This window comes from Giraffa tippelskirchi, chromosome 6 (genome assembly GCF_054371585.1).
Source record: "Giraffa tippelskirchi isolate mGirTip1 chromosome 6, T2T-mGirTip1v1.2.pri, whole genome shotgun sequence".
In the NCBI taxonomy this organism is placed as follows: Eukaryota; Metazoa; Chordata; class Mammalia; order Artiodactyla; family Giraffidae; genus Giraffa; species Giraffa tippelskirchi.
This window is the reverse complement of record NC_137280.1, coordinates 31,527,655-31,540,032: the sequence shown is the minus strand read 5'-3', so window position 1 is coordinate 31,540,032 and position 12,378 is coordinate 31,527,655. Positions and strand designations below refer to the sequence as shown.

General features: G+C 38.7%; 1 protein-coding gene across 1 annotated transcript in view; it reads left to right on the top strand.

The window, feature by feature from the left end:
- The window catches only part of LOC145511662 (uncharacterized), a 703,222-nt gene that overhangs the window by 690,636 nt on the left and 208 nt on the right, over positions 1 to 12,378 (top strand). Inside the window, exons 5-8 of the transcript XR_014058033.1 lie at positions 5,630 to 5,789; positions 6,052 to 6,146; positions 8,306 to 8,788; positions 10,127 to 10,231. The gene's annotated coding sequence lies outside the window, so the exon portion shown is untranslated. The remainder of the gene's footprint in view (positions 1 to 5,629; positions 5,790 to 6,051; positions 6,147 to 8,305; positions 8,789 to 10,126; positions 10,232 to 12,378) is intronic.

The following is a 12,378-nucleotide window of genomic DNA, read 5'->3' as shown; positions in this document are numbered from 1 at the left end:
GGTGTGTGTGTCTTTCTGGACTATCCTTTTGCCCTGACATATGCCAGGAGTGGGATTTCTGGATCACATGGCAACTCTAGTTTTTTGAGGCACCCCCATATTGCTCTCCATAGTGGCTGCACCAGTGTCCATTCCCACCAACAGTGTAGGAAGGTTCCCGTTTCTCCACACCCCCCTAGCGTTTGTTATTTGTAGACTTTTCAATGATAGCCACTCTGACCAGTGTGAGGTGGTACCTCATTGTGATTTTGATTTTGTTTGCCACTTTGAATAATCCTCAAACTGGCAAGTAGCAACATAAAAGTATCTCCCAGGGAATTCCCTGGAGGTCCAGTGGTTAGGACTCTGCACGTTGACTGCCAAGGGCCTGGGTTTGATCCCTGTTCTGGGAACTAAGATTCCACAAGTCAAGTGGAGTGTCAAAAAAAACAAAAAATTATCTTCCAGTGGTCAAAAAGTCTTACTTTCTTAAACAACAGTATTGTGTGCTGATCTTGGGATATCAAAAACCTAAGCTTCCACAGGCTCAAGCATCCTCAGAGCATACTAAAGCTATTTTTATCTGTTCTGCCTGTTAACATTCTTCACCAAGGAGAGGAATATTGGCTGATACATTTCAGAAGATCTCAACAGGGATTTTTTGAGTTTTCTAGTTAATTTTAAGTTAGAAAAAAAATGTTTCAAGTTATCTGGGTACCTTATTTTTCTAGAAGGGTTTCATCAAAGTTTTATTTCAGTGATTCAGGGCTTTAAACTGAACCACTAAATATTCATCTGAGCTAGAATAATGGGGAAGATTCTTCATTACAGGTTTAAGTGATCAAATAATTAGAAAGAAAATGTTATTAAAAAACAAGGAACAGTATGATGACTGTAGTAATAATACTGTATTGCGTATTTGAAAGTTGCTAAGAGAGTAGATCTTTTTTTAATTGAAGTACAGTTGATATATTAGTTTCAGATGCATATCAGTGATTCAACATTTTTATAGATTGTACTCTATTTAAATTTATTTTAAGATAATGGTTTTATTTCCCTGTGCTGTACAATATGTCCTTGCTGCTTGTTTCAGTTCAGTTCAGTCACTCAGTCCTGTCCGACTCTTTGCCACCCCATGGACTGCAGCACGCCAGGCTTCCCTGTCCATCACCAACTCCTGGAGCCTACTCAAACTCATGTCCATGGTGTTGCTGATGCCATCCAATCATCTCATCTTCTGTCATCCCCTTCTCCTCCTGCCTTTAATCTCTCCCAGCTTCAGGGTCTTTCCCAATGAGTCAGTTCTTCGCATCATGTGGGCAAAGTACTGGAGTTTCAGCTTCAGCAGCAGTCCTTCCCTTGCTGCTTGTTTATTTTATGCATAGTAGTTTGCATCCCTGATCCTCTGTCTCTATCTTATCCCTCTCCTTATTGATAACACTAGTTTGTCCTCTGTATCTGTGAATCTGTTTCTGTTTTGTTACATTCATTTGTTTTATTTTTTATATTCCACATATAAGTGATAACACAGAGTATTTGTCTTTCTCTGTCTGACTTATTTCACTAAGCATAATACCCTCTAGGTTCATCCATGTTGTTGCAAATGGCAGAATTCCATTCTTTCCTACGATTGAGTAATAGTCCATTGTAGATACATGCAAAAGTTCTCATCACAGGAAAAAAATTGTAACTCGAGTTACTGTGGTAATCATTTTCTGATGTATACAAATATCAAGTCATTATGTTGTATATCTGAAGCAAATATAATGTCTTATGTCAATTATGCCTCAATGAAAAAAGAAATTTTTTTTTTACAAAAAAAAAATAATAAATAAAAAAGAAGAAAGAAATTTTTTAAAAAGTCAAGTCATAGAAAAAAGACTGACTATAGGTATTACATGAAAAGTAAGAAAGCACTCAGTAAATGCATTTTGTTCTCTAAAAGAAAGGTTTGTGATTCTACAATGTCTTTAAGTTTTCTGATAAAAGATAATAAATATTTATTGAAGATAGCTTGGAAAAAATAGAGAGATAAATAAATAGCACCCAAATTTTACTATTCACACATGACTGATGTTAATATTTTGATATAATCTTCAAAGTTCCTTAACCTCTCTGAGCTTCAGTTTCTTTATTTGTCAAATGAGGTTAATAATGGTACCAACCTCATAAGGTTATTCAGAAATTAAATAGATAATACATCTGAAAACTTCATCTTTGGTACAGAATAAGCACATGAAAAAAGATTAGCTGTAGTTATATTTTAGTGCGTATATCCATTTTATATTTTATAAATTGGGGCCATATTTGTTTAATCCTGATTTTTTTACTAAAAATATTTTGAACATTTTCCAAGGTCATTAAAATTCTTTACAAGCTATCGTTAATAGTTTCATAGTATGGTATTCCAAGTGGCTCAGAGGTGAAGAATCCACCTGCCAGTGCAGGAGATGCAGGTTTGGTCCCTGGGTCAGAAAAATCCCCTGGAGTTGGAAATGCAGCCCCACTCCAGTACTCTTGCCTGAGCAATCCCTGGACAGAGGAGCCTAGCAGGTTACATTCCATGGGGTCACGAAGAGACACAACTGAGCATGTGGTATTCCATCCTGTAGACCAGTAATTCTCAGCAAGTGCAGTTTTGCCCCCAGTAGACATTTTACAGTGTCCTTTTTGATTAGAACAACTGGGAGAAATGGAGTACTACTGGCATCTAGTGAGTTAGAAGCTGGGCTGCTGCTAAACATCCTTCAAAGCACGAGACAGTCTCTCCCAAAACAGAATTCTACAGCCCGAAATATCAAAGTGTTGCCATTGAGAAATCCAAGAATGTGTCAGGATTTCCTTTTTGAACCAAGCCATTCTTACTCAACTTTAATTTTTTTAAATCATTGTAAGTAACACTGGAGTGAAAAGACTAGTGGTGTCTTTTTGCTGAGGCTGTTCTATGGCCTGTGTGATAATTGACTTTAAGTTACATCAGTATAAGAATTTTGTGGTGAGTGTGTGTGTGTGCGTGCACCTGTGTGTAGGCTTGTACTCGGAAGTATAATGCAAATTATCCCTAAGCCACATCCTTTGTTCTTGTTCAGTCGCTCAGTTGTGTCCAACTCTCTGAAGTTAAATAAGAGGGTGACAAGACAGCCTTGATGTGCTCCTTTCCCCCAGTTTTGAACCAGTCTATTGTTCCATATCCGGTTCTAACTGTTGCCTCTTGACCTGCACACAGGTTTCTCAGGAGGCAGGTAAGATGGTCTGGTATTCCCATCTCTGGAAGAATTTTCCAGTTTGTTGTGATCCACACAGTCAAAGACTTTAGCATAGTAAATGAAGCAGATGTTTTTCTGGAATTCCCTTGCTCTTTTTATGATTCAACAGATGTTGGCAATTTGATCTCTGGTTCCTCTGCCTTTTCTAAATCCAGCTTGTACATCTGGAAGTTCTTGGTTCATGTACTATTGAAGCCTGGCTTGGAGGATTTTGAGCATTACCTTGCTAACATGTGAAATGAGTGCACTTGTGTTGTAGTTTGAACATTCTTTGGCATTGCCCTTCTTTGGGATCAGAATGAAAACTGACTTTTTCCAGTCCTGTGACCACTGCTGAGTTTTCCAAATTTGCTGGCATATTGAGTGCAGCACTTTCACAGCATCATCTTTTAGAATTTGAAACAGCTCAACTGGAATTCCATCACCTCCACTATTTTTGTTCATAGTGATTCTTCCTAAGGCCTACTTGACTTTGCACTCTAGGATGTCTGGCTCTAGGTGACTGATCACACCATAATGGTTATCTGGATCATTAAGATCTTTTTCGTACACTTCTGTATATTCTTGCCACCTCCTAGGGACAATTAAATGGCACTTGAGATGTCCTAAAAAGAATCAACATTTTCAGAGTAGATTATTTGGTAAAGTATTCTTATTGACATCTACCCCCAGAGGATGTGTTAATTAGCATTTTTGTTGTTCAGTCGCTAAGTTGTGTCTGACTCTGCAACCCATGGACTGCAGCACGCCAGGCTTCCCTGTCCTTCACTATCTCTCAGAGTTTGCTCAAACTCATGTCCATTGAGTCAGTGATGCCATCCAACCATGTCATCCTCTGTCCCCCTCTTCTCATCCTGCCCTCAGTCTTTCCCAATATCAGGGTCTTTTCCAGTGAGTTGCCTCTTCTTATCAGGTAGCTAAAGTATTGGAGCTTCAACTTCAGTATTAATCCTTACAGTGGTGTAATGACTGATGTTTCCTATAAGTGAATGATAAGAATTTAAAAGATACACTGCTCTTGGATGCCAGGAATAGGATAAGCCCAGAAATTCAGTACCATCATTAAAGTATTTGAGATTAAGAGTCCTTTTGGCCACTAATCCCTCCATCCATGACAGACCCTGAGATCTGTTGGATTCTACACTCACAGTCCTGCCTTCAGGCCATATGGTATTAGCCTTTCAACCAGGGTGCTGGTGACCTTAACATAAAAGAGAGAGCCAGCCTCTCTGAAGATTGTAGATGGAATGTATTTGGACTGGTTTTGGCGAAATATAACTGACATCAAAACCATGATTTCCTTGACGTTGTTGCTTAGGACAAAACTACTTTGAAACAAACACAAGGACAGACACACCACACACACACACACACACACACAAAGGCTGAACCCAAAAGTCAAGGTCATCAGATAGATTTTGAGTTGATCTAGACTTTACTTCATAGATTGGTGACTTGGGGCAGTTTCCTACTTTGAGCCTCAGTTTCCCTCGTAAAATAAGGATTACATCAGCAACCTCACTGACGTGAACTACTAGCACATTGTAACTGTGCTACAGATGTTTGTATTATTTGCATGTTTTGGCACCCAACTCTACTTCATTCCTTAGGACAGATTTCTAGAAATGCAATTTCTCATCAGTATATCACCTCTGAATGGAACATGACCACCAGTATTTTCTCAATAAAGCACTAATTGCCTCAGTGATTTAATGATTTTTTTTTCTTTTCTTTTTTTCATTTTGTTCTTTTAGGGGAAGAAAAGGTCAGTCTTAGGATTGTTCTTCTCTTCTGATGGGAGTCAACTCTTCTATTTGGTTTCAAAAATGTCTTTGGGGGGCCTGGTATTCCCAGTTGCCTGCTACCCACCCAGTGTTCGAGTACAACCAGCACCCCGCCACCTGCCTCCTGGGATAGTTTAGAAAAGCCTCACACCAGGTCTTGCCCATGGCAGGATTAGAGTATGTGGGACTAAGAGAAGTAGATCCTGTTCTTTGCCTTCAGAAAAGAAAGTGTATTTGCATTTTACAATGAGAAAGACAAGACACATTATACAGTCCTTCAAAATAAAAAAACTAGTAATGAAAAGGTCAGCGTGTGTGTGTGTGTGTGTGTGTGTGTGTGTGTGTGTGTGTGTGTGTATAATGATGTCATTGTGGGTTCATCAGTTGTAACAAATGTCCTACCCTGGTATCTGACAGTGATTGTGAGGGAAACTGCATGTGTGAAGTTGTGTGTGTGTGTGTGTATATACTTCTGCATGCATAGTGGGGTTGGGGACAGGGTATAGAGGAACTCTTTGTACTTTTCGCTCCATTTGCTGTGAACCCAAAAATTCTCTAAACTAAAGTCTGTTTCTTCAAGTGTATTTATTCTTTTGGCAGCACTGTGTGGCACATGGGATCTTCGCAAGTGACCAGGAGATCGAACCCATGTGGCCTGCAGTGGAAGCATGGAGTCTTAACTGCTGGACCGCCAGGGAAGTCCTAAAGTCTGTTATTTAAGTGATTAATAGTAGGCTTTAGGGGGAAACAATTCAATTGGGTAAGTATGGGCAAAACTCTTAGCACAATGCCAAGCATGTAACTGCTCAAGCAGTGTTTATCATTGTTATAGGAGAAAATACAAACAATGGCAGGAATTGCTTTAGTCAATACATATATTTCCCCATAAAAATAATAAAATAATCTGAATACTTTAAAAAAAAAAAAAAACAAGGGGAAGGAGAGGGCTCTATGTGCAATATTTGGTACTAAAACTCAGATGTCCTGCCTATAAATGCCTCTATCATTTCTTCATTCAATAGACATTGGTGGCCCACCTGCAATGTGTAAGGGACCCTGCCCAGTGCTGAGAATATAAAGATGAATGAGACACAACCAGTCCACTAGGCAAATAAGTGTGAGTAATCAAGAGTCACAGGGCGGGAAGTCTGTGTCAGGCCAACTGCATTTTCAGATATTAGTCATTTTAAAGTATCAAGGTAGAAAAGATCTGATTCAAGTAACTTAACAAGAAATTGGGAGAAAACTATGATATTTTACTATGGGATAGAGTGATAGTGATGGAGTTAGACGCTCAGTCATATCTGATGCTGCAACCCCATGAACTGTAGCCTGCCAGCCTCCTCTGTCCATGGAATGCTCCAGGCAAGAATACTGGAGTGGTTGCCATTCCCTTCTGCGGGGGTTCTTCCAAACCCAGGGATCGAACCTGGGTCTCCTGCATTGCTGGCAGAGTCTTCACCATCTTAGCCACCAGGGAAGTCCACTAAGGGATATAAAATAAGACAAATACATGTCCATCATCATTCCCTTCAGTTCAGCTCAGTCGTGTCCGACTCTTTGCGACCTCATGAACTGCAGCATGCTAGGCCTCCCTGTCCATCACCAACTCCCGAAGTTTACCCAAACCCATGTCCATCGAGTCAGTGATGCCATCCAACCATCTCATCCTCTGTCGTCCCCTTCTCCACCTGCCCTCAATCTTTCCCAGGATCAGGGTCTTTTCAAATGAGTCAGCTCTTCGCATAAGGTGGCCAAAGTATTGGAGTTTCAGCTTCAACATCAGCCCTTCCAATGAACACTCAGGACTGATCTTCTTTAGGATGGACTGGTTGGATCTCCTTGCAGTCCAAGGGACTCTCAAAAGTCTTCTCCAACACCACAGTTCAAAAGCATCAATTCTTCGGCACTCAGCTTTCTTCACCGTCCAACTCTCACATCCATACATGACTAGTGGAAAAACCATAGCCTTGACGGACCTTGGTTGGCAAATTAATGTCTCTGCTTTTTAATATGCTGTCTAGGTTGGTCATGACTTTCCTTCCAAGGAGTAAGTGTCTTTTAATTTATGGCTTCAGTCACCATCTGCAGTGATTTTGGAGCCCAGAAAAATAAAGTCTGACACTGTTTCCACTGTTTCCCCATCTATTTGCCATGAAGTGGTGGGGCCGGATGCCATGATCTTTGTTTTCTGAATGTTGAGCTTTAAGCCAACTTTTTCACTCTCCTCTTTTCACTTTCATCAAGAGGCTCTTTAGTTCTTCTTCACTTTCTGCCTTAAGGGTGGTGTCATCAGCATATCTGAGGTTATTGATATTTCTCCCGGCAATCTTGATTCCAGCTTTTCCTTCTTCCAGCCCAGTGTTTCTCATGATGTACTCTGCATATAAGTTAAATAAGCAGAGTGACAATATACAGCCTTGACGTACTCTTTTAACTATTTGGAACCAGTCTGTTGTTCCATGTCCAGATCTAACTGTTTCTTCCTGACCTATATACAGGTTTCTCAAGAGGCAGGTCAGGTCTGGTATGCCCATCTCTTTCAGAATTTTCCACAGTTTACTGTGATCCACACAGTCAAAGGCTTTGGCATAGTCAATACAGCAGAGGTAGATGTTCTTCTGGAACTCTCTTGCTTTTTCGATGATCCAGCGGATATTGGCAATTTGATCTCTGGTTCCTCTGCCTTTTCTAAAACCAGCTTGAACATCTGGAAGTTCATGGTTCATGTATTGCTGAAGCCTGGCTTGGAGAATTTTGAGCATTACTTTACTAGTATGTGAGATGAGTGCAATTGTGCGGTAGTTTGAGCATTCTTTGGCATTGCCTTTCTTAGGGATTGGAATGAAAACTGACCTTTTCCAGTCTGTGGCCACTGCTGAGTTTTCCAAATTTGCTGGCATAATGAGTGCAGCACTTTCACAGCATCATCTTTTAGGATTTGAAATAGCTCAACTGGAATTCCATCACCTCCACTGGCTTTGTTCCCTAAATTAATCCATAAAATCAATGTAATCCAATTAAAATATGCCCAACAGATTGGTTTTTTTCTTTAAGGAAACCAGTTTTTAAGTTCAAATGGAATCATAAATATCTAGAAAACCTAGAAATAAATAGAAAATCTGAAATATCTAGAAAAAAATTAAATAGCATTTATTAAATACACTAGTATATTCCATTAAAAAAAGGCTGAAGCCACATGGATGTAGCTGTGTGGATTTATGCACTGTCTTGATTTAAGTAGGCTTGCTGGTGTGTTTTCTCTTTTTACCCTAGGGGCATTGCAACACAGTAAGATTTGTGATGGATGAAAAATATGCCTCTTCCTCCCCGTCCTCTTCCTCCTTCTAATGTTGAAGAATTACTTTGAACTTCAGCGGCTTCTCCAGAAGATCATGTTGAGAATCTGGAATCTGACCATCGGTGTACATACCTCAGTTGGAAGACTATTAACTTAGATGAAAGAGAGACTGATGTGCCAAGCAATGGAATTTTCAACTTATCCCCATTTACAAAAGTTTCTGAACCTCCACACTGTTGACATTTTGGAAATTGGGGGAAATTCTTTGCTGTTGGGGGAGGTCATCCTCTACAGTGCAGTAAATAATGTTCAGCAGTGTCCCTGACCTTTAACCACCAGATGCCAGGAGAAAGCACCCCACCCCTCCAGCTGCAACAACCAAATGCCTCCAGATATTGACAGATGTCCTCTGGGGAATGGGATAGCCCCTACTTGATCACCACCACAGTAGGCAAAAGGTAAGTCATTGAAGGGCTTGAGGCAATAAGACATAATCAGAATTGTAAGATTATTTGTATTGCTTTTAAAAGTAATTGCAAAAAAAAAAAAGTAATTGCAATATGAATATGGGGGAAGGCCTAATAAACTTTTTATAGACCTGATGAAAAAGGAGGAATCTTTGGAGATATTTGGCTGTTCAATATCAAAATACACTCTAAAGCTTTGTTGTTTAAACTGTGGAGTACTTGGATAGGAATTGATAAAGAGATCTAAGAAATGGAGCAAACAGTCCAGAAATAGACTAATGTTAGAAAGAAGAATCGGAGAAGGCAATGGCATCCCACTCCAGTACTCTTGCCTGGAAAATCCCGTGGACAGAGGAGCCTGGTAGGCTATAGTCCATGGGGTCGCTAAGAGTCGGATACGACTGAACGACTTCACTTTCACTTTTCCCTTTCATGCACCGGAGAAGGAAATGGCAACCCACTCCAGTATTCTTGCCTGGAGAATCCCAGGGATGGCAGAGCCTGGTGGGCTGCCGTCTATGGGGTCGCACAGAGTCGGACACGACTGAAGCGACTTAGCAGCAGAAAGAAGAATGAAATAAGCAGTCTCATAATATGATGGTGACATAATGGTGCAAGTTGGTACAATCTTTGGATAGCTATTTATATGCATCAAGTTAAAAAGTTTTTTGTATCTTGGGATTGTATACACTAGTCAGAATACCGTGAATGCGTTAAGAATTATCTTTATCAACAGGATGTTGTAACATGCAAGCATGCTTATATTACACTAAGAGAATAAAAGTACAAAAGACAATATATGTATATACAAACATATCAGATACAGAATACAATATACATTTTGAATGTATATTCAGTATAGGCACAGTTAGCTTAAAGAAAGAATGAACGTTTGGAGAGGTATAGAATAACAGAGTGCTTTTCTGTAGTAAACATTTCACAGGCTACTTTTCTGCTTTTGGTTTCTCTTTATTTTTTTTTCTAAAATAAACCTAGTAATTTCCTCTTACTAATTAAAGGGAAATTTTGCAAAAACAAAAGTTTTTTAAATAAATTATAATTTAAAATTGAATGAAAATTTAAATAAAAATAGCCCTATGTAATTTTTTTGCTTTTCTTGAATGTGTCGTTTCACAATTTATCATTATTTACCATAGCCTTCCTGGGGAGACATTTGTTTTTGTTCAAAGACCCCATGCTTACTGACAATTGAAAACTGAAGAATATATAACAAAGGCTTATTTCAACCTGATTATGAGTCAGTGTTTTGAGGATGCTGGTGATACACATTAATTTTACACTTAATTTGTTTTCTGTTCCCTCATATAGATGGCATTCTATCCTAGGAGGAGTGTCCTGATGGTTTAATTTGTCTTCCATTGTCATTCTTGACAGTATTCATCAATAAATGGAGACATATTGCTGCAGCTCAGGGTAAGAAAAAATCTAAATTGAAATTTGTCAGCTTGAAATTAAGTCTAGTAATAGTTATGAATTTAAAAATTTCTTTATCTGGAACTCAACTCTACCCATTCACTTGCTAGATTTAGAATGCTATTCCTCTTTTTTATTTGACATTCACATTTTTCTTCAACTCATGTAATTTATTTTTGTGATTGGCATCTTGGTTAGATTAATTTTTTTTCTTTTACTCTCAGATATGTTAACACTCACACATAACTTTATTATTTCCTATCTTGACATAATACAATTTATACTTAATTAATGAAATATCCTACCTAGGCTAAATGATATTCATAGAGAATTGTAATAAAAGTATCAGAGAAATGAAATACATTAAGAGTTATTTTAACAAAGTGAATCAAGATAAATTTTAGTCATGAAAAGCATTATTTTATATATCCACCCAACCTTAATAATACTGTCTGATTCCTATTACTATTAAACCTGTCTCTACAGTGTCTCTTAATTAATATAATAAATCATTTCTACTGGATTTCATAATCTCAAGTAGTTATTAGAAAGACAAAATTTGATTCCATCATCCAAGAATCATAAATATCTACCGAGAGGTGCTTAATAATTAACTCCTGGAAGAACATCTTTGGCTTTTAACTTTTCTATTTAAGTAGAAATGTTCCCACTCCAGTGAAGAATTTTAAAATATAACATAGAGCCTATTTATAATGCTGGCATTAGGCTTCCCTGGTTGCCTCAGTGGTAAAGAACCCACCTGCCAATGCAAGTGACACAGGTTTGATCCCTGGGTTGGGAAGATACCCTGGAGAAGGAAATGGCAACCCACTCCAGTATTCTTGCCTGGAGAATTCCAGGGACAGAGGAGCCTGGCGGACTACAGTCCACGGGGTTGCAAAAGAGTTGGACACGACTGAGTGAGTGAGCACACACGCATGCTGGATAACTCTTCTTAATCATCATCATCATCTGTCATTCAGGATACACTGCTGTGGTCTTGTTTTCCTAAGGCAAAATTGATTTCCCCGCAGTTTTAATATCTTGCAGGTTTTCATAATTTTGAACTAGTCCTTACTGGACTGAAATGTAATGTTAACACTTGCATTCTTTCTATTTTGTTTCAACATGCTCTGTCACACCTGCTTTTGTCATAAATCATCACAGTGCTTGAGGGCACAGTCTTCCTGACCTTGATTCCATAGAGAGAGAGTGTGAAGCATCCACACACACACACAGTCTCTCTCTAATATTCTCATAAATACATACCTATGACCTCTAAATGTGGAGAGCTAAATTTGGGTTCATTAGTAAGACTGAACCAAACCACATATTTTTTAAAAACCAGAGTTGTAATGCATATATATGGAATTTGAAAGATGGTAACGATAACCCTATATGTGAGACAGAATAAGAGACACAGATGCATGGAACAATTTTATGGACTCTGAGGGAGAAGGTGAGGGTGGGACGTTCTGGGAGAATAGCATTGAAACATGTATATTATCATATGTGAAACAGAACACCATTCCATGTTCGATGCATGTGACAAGGGCTCAGGGCCGGGGCAATGGGATGATCCAGAAGGATGGGATGGGGAGGGAGGTGGGTGGGGGGTCCAGGAAGGGGAACACATGTAAACCCATGGCTGATTCATGTCAATGTATGGCAAAAACTATTACAATATTGTAAAGTAATTAGCCCCCAACTAAAATAAATAAATTTATAAAAAAAATAAAAATAAAAATGATACCAAAATTTCAAAAAAAAAAAAACAAAAAAAACAAAAAACCAGAGTTGTTTATATATACAAGACCACATTACGTCTGTAAAAAAAAAAAATTGTCCAAACTTGGTATGGAACAGAACCCTATTTTGTTTTATTATTCCAATGCTTCCTCTGGGTAGAAATTAGCACTCCTGATAAAATGCATAAGCAATTTGGGACTAAAAGAGTTTAAGACTCGTTCTGAGAAACGAGTCAGCTGACTCTCACTCAGTGATTGTTATGAAACATTATTTTCTGTAGTTCAGCAAAGGTTAGACAACCATCCTCTTTTCCTATAAATGTTCTTACCAATAGTGGATCATTGAACTGGCCTTCTGTTGGCCTTTTTGCGTGCATCATGCGGATAATTAAATCCTCC